The following is a 7,514-nucleotide window of genomic DNA, read 5'->3' on the forward strand; positions in this document are numbered from 1 at the left end:
TGTGTGTTCAGACGCTCTCGCTGTGCTTGGGTTATCTGCAGGTCAGAGTGGGGTTAGTGCTGGGTAAAGGTTGAGCAAATATGACCTCTTCAGATGTGTGTGTGTGTGTGTGTGTGTGTGTGTGTGTGTGTGTGTGTGTGTGTGTGTGTGTGTGTGTTTACAATAATCCATGGTGATTGTTCATCTTTAGGACCAGATTTCCTCAGACAGACAGACTTTATGTATTGTTGGAAATTGCTGCGTTTCAGAGAATGTGCAAACCTTCATCTCTTCAGTGTAGATCAGTTCTGATCGGAGCGTCTGAAGCCTGACAGTTGAGTTAGTTTAAAGAGTTTTAGAGTTATTATTAATAGTTATTAAGTTTTAGTTTAAATTAGTGCTGGGCAAAGATTAATCCAAAATAAAAGTCTATCAATATATATCATATATAAATCATATGTGTGTGTGTGTGTTAATTATATTACAGAGATGTACATATAAAAACTATACAAAATAACTTTGTAACAGAGGTGTTTAAATGTATATATAATATGAATCTTATACACACATTTTTATAGCTCAATATTAATAAACATGTCCTCTAATATTTGCATGCATGTGTGTGTTTATATGGACATAATAGATATACACAATACACACATGTCAGTTTATTTGGATGTGATTAATCCTGATATAATGTTTTCCCAGCACTAGTTTAAAGGATTCATGATCAATGTTTACAGAGGGCTTGACATTAACTCTTTCGATCACAGGACACTGTGGCTAGTATTTTTCCAACGTTACTCGCCATTCGCCATTTTCACTAGCCACAATTTTGTTGTTGGGAAAAATATACATGCATAAATCTGACTTGGGCATGCTAAAGAGACTTTATTTTTATTTTGTGTTGTGTCCACATGCCTCCACGTTATTTTAACTTGTTTTTTATTTCACGACTCAACACTAAGGAGTTACGGTTTTTGTCTCTGGTCACAATAAACATTATTTCCCAAATAATGTGTCAAAACAAGCTAACCATGGCTATATACACACACTTTATTCAACACAAATGTTTTTTTTTATAAGGAACTGACATTTAAAAAAGTATTCTCTAAAACTATACACAGCAGTTTGTCCAGGTTAATGGTCCCAGATCATCAGGTAACCATAGATAACTGGTTATCTCCTATTACAGCAATGTTATTGTAAAGGATGATAATTAAACTATATTAACAAAAATAACCTGCTCAAAGGAGGGCAGGTGAGAAGTGTGCGGTAGTGAAAGGATGATCACGTGCACACGGTTAACAATTGGCCCAGTAATAATCTGTTCAAAGAATGGCGAAAGCGGCAACAGCAACAGCATACAAAACATCTGGAGATCTCATGAAAGCAGCAGGACTGTGAGTGCACAAGTGCCGCTTATTTCCAATCTATTTTAAAGAGAAACGACTGCACCAGTTGCATTTCCATGCACGGTTGTTTTGTGCAAGGAAACAGGAGCTTTTAAGCACTCACATGCATTACATTAGATGTACCTCGCTCACAACGTCAGTGAGTGAAGATCGCCTGTGTCTCACCATGCACCTGATCATTCTCTCATTCTGTATTCACGTGCTTTCTAATGCTTGTGTGAAGAGTTATCAATTCTTCTGCTTCACGATTCAAAGAGCACATTTGTCCGCATATTGACAAACGGTCTGAAACTAATATCCTAATCTTTAGGGACGAGGCAGCTCTGGCAACTTAAAAAATATTATCAACCCTCCAAAGTGGCTAGTGTCTGTCTAACCCACCACAGCTGAAATCTACACGCATCTGGCCGGTTGGCGGGTGTTCATGTTAAGCTCTGTTTACAACTATCCTATATTTGTTGGTGTAACTGTTGCGACAGCAAGACTCTCCCAGTTAATATTATCAGCATATCAGTTCATTATCTCTTATTATAACACGGCTCTGTGAATACTTGACTCTGATTGGTCAATAAAGACATTCCAAGCTCTGTTATTCTCAGATGACTGATTAAACCAGTAACACGAACTCATCCGGGAACTACCAACCAGCTTACCAACTAGTAAACCTGCGGCCAGCTCTATTACTTTATTATTAATGAGCTAATAAACGATTACAGCTCAGACGAATGTTTCGTGTCTAACAGTGAGCCTAATAATCAGCATAATGCACATCCAGCCGGTGGTTATCATCATGTGCTGGCTTTATTCTGCAATGACCCCTGACTAGATGTACATCACCTCTTATATAAAGCTACAGGTGCAGTATCTGACATATATTTCCCATTAGAGCTCATTAATGATAATACAGTGTGGTTGTTCCTGTCATTAACCCCTTATAAAGCATTGGGTTGCATTTTGACCCAGAAGAGATTTCAGTACAAATACACACAAAACACATCATCCCTTCATCCCTAACCCACAGCAAGAAGGTTGCTGGTTCGTGTCCCGGCTGGGTCTGTGAGGAGTTTGCATGTTCTCCCTGTGTTCACGTGGGTTTCCTCCGGGTGTTAATCAGGCCTGCAGGACACACAGATAGTCATGCATTACAGTAATCTAACTGAGAGCTCATGACAGCATGAGGAAGCTTTACTGCATTACACACTGACAGCGGCTCTGGAAGTTTGGCAACGTTAATAAGATGAAGACATGCAGTTTTACTGAGACGTGGCCTTTACATGACAGACTCCTCTCAGATATCAGCCCCGGGACTGAACTGAACGTTCAGCTGAGATCAGTATACAGGAATAATTGTGTACAAAACACCACAGTAAACCTGAGACGGCTGCTCGACACGGAAAACAAGGAGAACACACTCAACATCCGCATTGTGGACATTACCATGTGTGTTGATTTGGAAATGAGGCTGTTTTACTCCAGTACATTCAGTTATTTGGATCACAATCAGGGTGGTGCAGTGGTTAGCACTGTGGCCTCACAGCAAGAAGGTTGCTGTGTGTGTGGGTCAGCTGGTGCTCCGGTTTCCCCCCCAGTCCAAACACATGTGCTATAGGGGAACTGATCAACTAAACTGACCGTGTATGAGTGTGTGTGGGAGTTTCCCAGTGTTGGGTTGCAGCTGGAAGGGCATCTGCTGTGTAAAACATATGCTGGATAAGTTGGCGGTTCATTCCGCTGTGGCGACCCCTGATTAATAAAGGGACTAAGCTGAAAGAAAGTTAATGAATGTGTCCTCATTAATTGTAACTCATTAAACTAAGTTAATCATGTTCTAACTTAATTTTATAAGTTACGCAGGCTGTTTTAAGTCAGTCTAACATAACTTCTCTTCAGTGGACTCAGAAGCTTCGTTTGATTCAGCTGAAATATTGCAGGTGACAGGAGCAGGTCATTGGTCACTCTCAGCACTGCTGTAACGTGCTGTACATCCAGTTTTCTCACAGATACTGTTTCCCTCTCAGAATCAGCATAATGGAGTAGATTCCACTTCTTCTATTTTTGAAATGGGTCTCAGATGTACTAATTGTTTGGGATCAGGTTGTATTTTTATATTAAGAAGGTTAATTACAGCCATTTAAAGTGTTCAGGCACTAATAGTAATGTGAGAATTGTAGAGTCGCTCTTCACAACCCTGATGCTGAACAACAGAGGATTATCTCACTATTAGTGAAAACAGATGGAAACGAGCAGTGTTCACACACACACACACACACACACACACACACACACACACACACACTTACACACACACGCACACACACACACACACACACACACACACACACACACTCAGCCGAGGAATATTGTTTAATAAAGGCTGAAGCATTCTCACGCTCTGTAACTGATCTCCAGGTTATTGCCTTTGTGTGCAGTGTGAACTCTTCATTCGATCTCCAGCACTATAGTTTGTGTCCTGAATAAAGCAGAAACTGAAGGAGCCGTCAGTGTTACAGTGCACGTCTCCTGAGCTCGGCCTGTTCACTCATAAAACAGCAGAATATTCCCTGCAGGAGCAAATGATATGAGACGCTACTGCAAACAAGGACACGTGTAACAATAGGGTCACAGCACATCCACCGTTCATTAGTAATAATTAAGCTGAGAGTCGTCAAACATCGTCGTCCATCACTGTGATCTAAACAGAGTAAATGCAGCATCCTCCACATATCAACACTTACATTAGTCTCCGCATGCGGCTGTGGAGTGTGTGCAGCTCTCGTTGTTCTCTAGGCCGTGTCTCAGGTGTACGCTGGTGTTTTGTGTTCAGTAATTCCTGTATTGTCCTGTGGGATTGTGTGTGTGGGTTTACCAGTGTGACCAGCATTACGGTGTTCTTAGAGAGCATTATTACACTACAGCAGGTATAACAGCAGCTCATGGAGGAGCTCTAGCACTGAAATCCCCACAGACAGCACAGCAGCTCAATGTGCTGATACTGAATGCTGAACAGTTATTGATTAGCACAACTCAGACAATAACAAGACGACCAAAATGCTAAATATCGGAGTGTGTTCAGGAGTCAAGCTGAAGATGGATCATGTGTGTAAGTGTGAACAGCAGCTGTGCTCATTCTCTTTCTTCTGCTGTCTGTCTGTGATGGCCGGGTTTCAGGATCACTGGTAACTCCTCCATCATGTGTTCAGCGCTCTGTCTGAGGGTCTGTCAGGAGTTCGTCTCATTAGTATCTCTAATCCAGTTATTGATCTGATCAGTAATTGGCTAAAGCTGGAAGGTGAAGATGAATATGTGGATCTGCAGAAGATTGGTGCACGCTTACCACTGGAGATGAACTGGAGCCTTTAGGACACACACACTCCCTGTATTTATCAGGGGTCACCACAGCAGAATGAACCACCAACTATTCCAGCATATGTTTTACACAGCAGATGCCCTTCCAGCTGAAACCCAGTACTGGCAAACACCCATACACACACACACGCACACATACACTACGGCCAGTTTAGTTGATCAATTCCCCTATAGCGCATGTGTTTGGACTGTGGGGGAAACCGGAGCACCCGGAGGAAACCCACACCAACACGGGGAGAACATGCAAACTCCACACAGAAACACACACTGACTCGAACCAGCCACCTTCTTGCTGTGAGGACACAGTGCGACACCACTAAATCAAGGTCAGGCATTAGAAAAGGACTCAGCGGCTGAGAAACACTGATCTGCAAGCGTGTGTGTGTGTGTGTGTGTGTGTGTGTGTGTGTGTGTGTCCCCTGACAGACATTGAGATCCTGCCGGCGGGTGGAGCTGCTCCTCAATACTGATTTATCTTGATACTTTATTCATCTTATTTATCTGTTCCATCAGTTCTGCTGATCCTGGAACTGAGCTGAAGTTCCTAGAAGAGGAACACACACACACACACACACACACACATTCACAAACACACACATCAACACAAACACACTCTCACAAACAAAGGCATATACATTAACAAACACACACACATAAACCCACACACACACCTGAACTACACTCACTCTGGAGACTAGTGTTGTGCAGGTGTAGTTTTGAGTCGCTCAAAAATACATGTTATGAGTCCTGGCGTCATGGTGGCGCAGTGGGTAGCACATTCGCTTCACAGCAAGAAGGTCTCTAGTTCAAGTCCTGGCTGGGTCAGTTGGTGTTTCTGTGTGGAGTTTGCATGTTCTCCCCGTGTTGGCGTGGGTTTCCTCCGGGTGCTCCGGTTTCCCCCACAGTCCAAACACATGCACTATAGGGGAATTCAGTTCAATTCCCCTTTATTTGTATAGCGCTTATACAATGTAGATTGTGTCAAAGCAGCTTCACATAAAAGGTCACAGTAAATAGGAACAGTGTAGTTCAGTTTGTAGTGTTTAAGTTCAGTTCAGTTGAGCTCAGTTCAGTGTGGTTTAATAATCACTACTGAGAGTCCAAATACTGAAGAGCAAATCCAACGATACGCAGCTCTACAGATCCTGAAACATGCAAGCCAGTGGCGACAGCGGAGAGGGAAAAAACTTCACTAAAGGCGGAAGTGAAGAAAAAAAACCTTGAGAGAAACCAGGCTCAGTTGGGCACGACCATTTTAATTTCTCCGCTGGCCAAACGTCTCGTGCAGAGCTGCAGTCTCAGTGGCGGAGGCTGGAAGCTGGCCTCAGCGAAGACTCGTCTGTCTCTGGAGCGTCACAGGAATCAGTCTCATGTTCTCCACTCCTCCATGACCATCGCAGTAGTTGTTCAGGATACGGCCTGGTCCAGGATATGGAAACCTTGGGATCATCTCGTCGCTGGTCTTGGATCGAATCAGTGACTCTGCATAGTCTGAGGGCCTCGGGAAGAGTATCCCCAGGTGGAAATGGAGAATAAAGAAAATAATTAGCGTAGCTGATGTTCACAGTGTATATCAACTAGATGCATAACCTGTGGAAGCCCCCAAGTGGTGCACTAAGTGTATGCTTTACTGAACAGATAGGTCTTTAATCTAGTTTTGAATTGGGAGAGTGTGTCTGAGCCTCGGACGTTATCAGGAAGGCTATTCCAGAGTTTAGGAGCTATAAATGAGAAGGCTCGACCTCCTTTACTCGACTTTGCTATTCTAGGTACTACCAGAAGCCCTGAGTTTTGAGATCTTAAAGAGCGAGTTGGATTGTAGCGAGACAGAAGATTGGTTAGATAAACAGGAGCTAGATTATTTAAAGCTTTATATGTAAGAAGCAATATTTTAAATTCAATACGAAACTTAACAGGCAGCCAGTGTAAGGAGGATAAAATTGGGGTGATGTGATCAAATTTTCTAGACCTGGTAAGAACTCTGGCAGCTGCATTTTGTACTAGCTGAAGTTTGTTAATAGAGGATGCTGGGCAGCCAGCAAACAGAGCATTACAGTAGTCCAGCCTAGAAGTCATAAAAGCATGGACTAGCTTTTCTGCATCTGAGATGGATAGCATACTTCGTAACTTAGCTATATTTCTCAGATGAAAGAAAGCAGTTTTTGTGACATGGGATATATGATTTTTAAAAGTTAAATTGCTGTCTAATATGACACCCAGATCTTTTATAGTAGAGCTAACGCTAACTTTGTATCCCTCTAATTGTAGGTCGAGTTGTGAGATCTGCTGTGTACAGGATTTAGGCCCAATAAGTAATAATTCTGTTTTGTCTGAGTTTAAGAGAAGATAATTGTTGGTCATCCAGTCTTTAACATCTTTAATACACTCAGTTAGCTTGGACAGATTAGACGTCTCGTCAGGTTTAGTTGAAATATATTTGATGAACTAAACTGGCCATAGTGTATGAGTGTGTGTGTGTGAATGAGTGTGTATGGGTGTTTCCCAGTACTGGGTTTTAGCTGGAAGGGCATCCGCTGTGTAAAACATATGCTGGAGTGGTTGGCGGTTCATTCCACTGTGGTGACTCCTGATGAATAAAGGGACTAAGCTGAAGGAAAATGAATGAATGTTATGAATCAGATTATATCATTCTAATATTTAATAAAGCTCCTGCATTTCCCACCAGACACACATCAGCGCTTATGTTAGATCAGTAATCTTCATGGCTACGCTATAAAAAGGGTTTAATTGACT

Source organism: Danio aesculapii, chromosome 14, assembly GCF_903798145.1.
Source record: "Danio aesculapii chromosome 14, fDanAes4.1, whole genome shotgun sequence".
Lineage (NCBI taxonomy): Eukaryota > Metazoa > Chordata > Actinopteri > Cypriniformes > Danionidae > Danio > Danio aesculapii.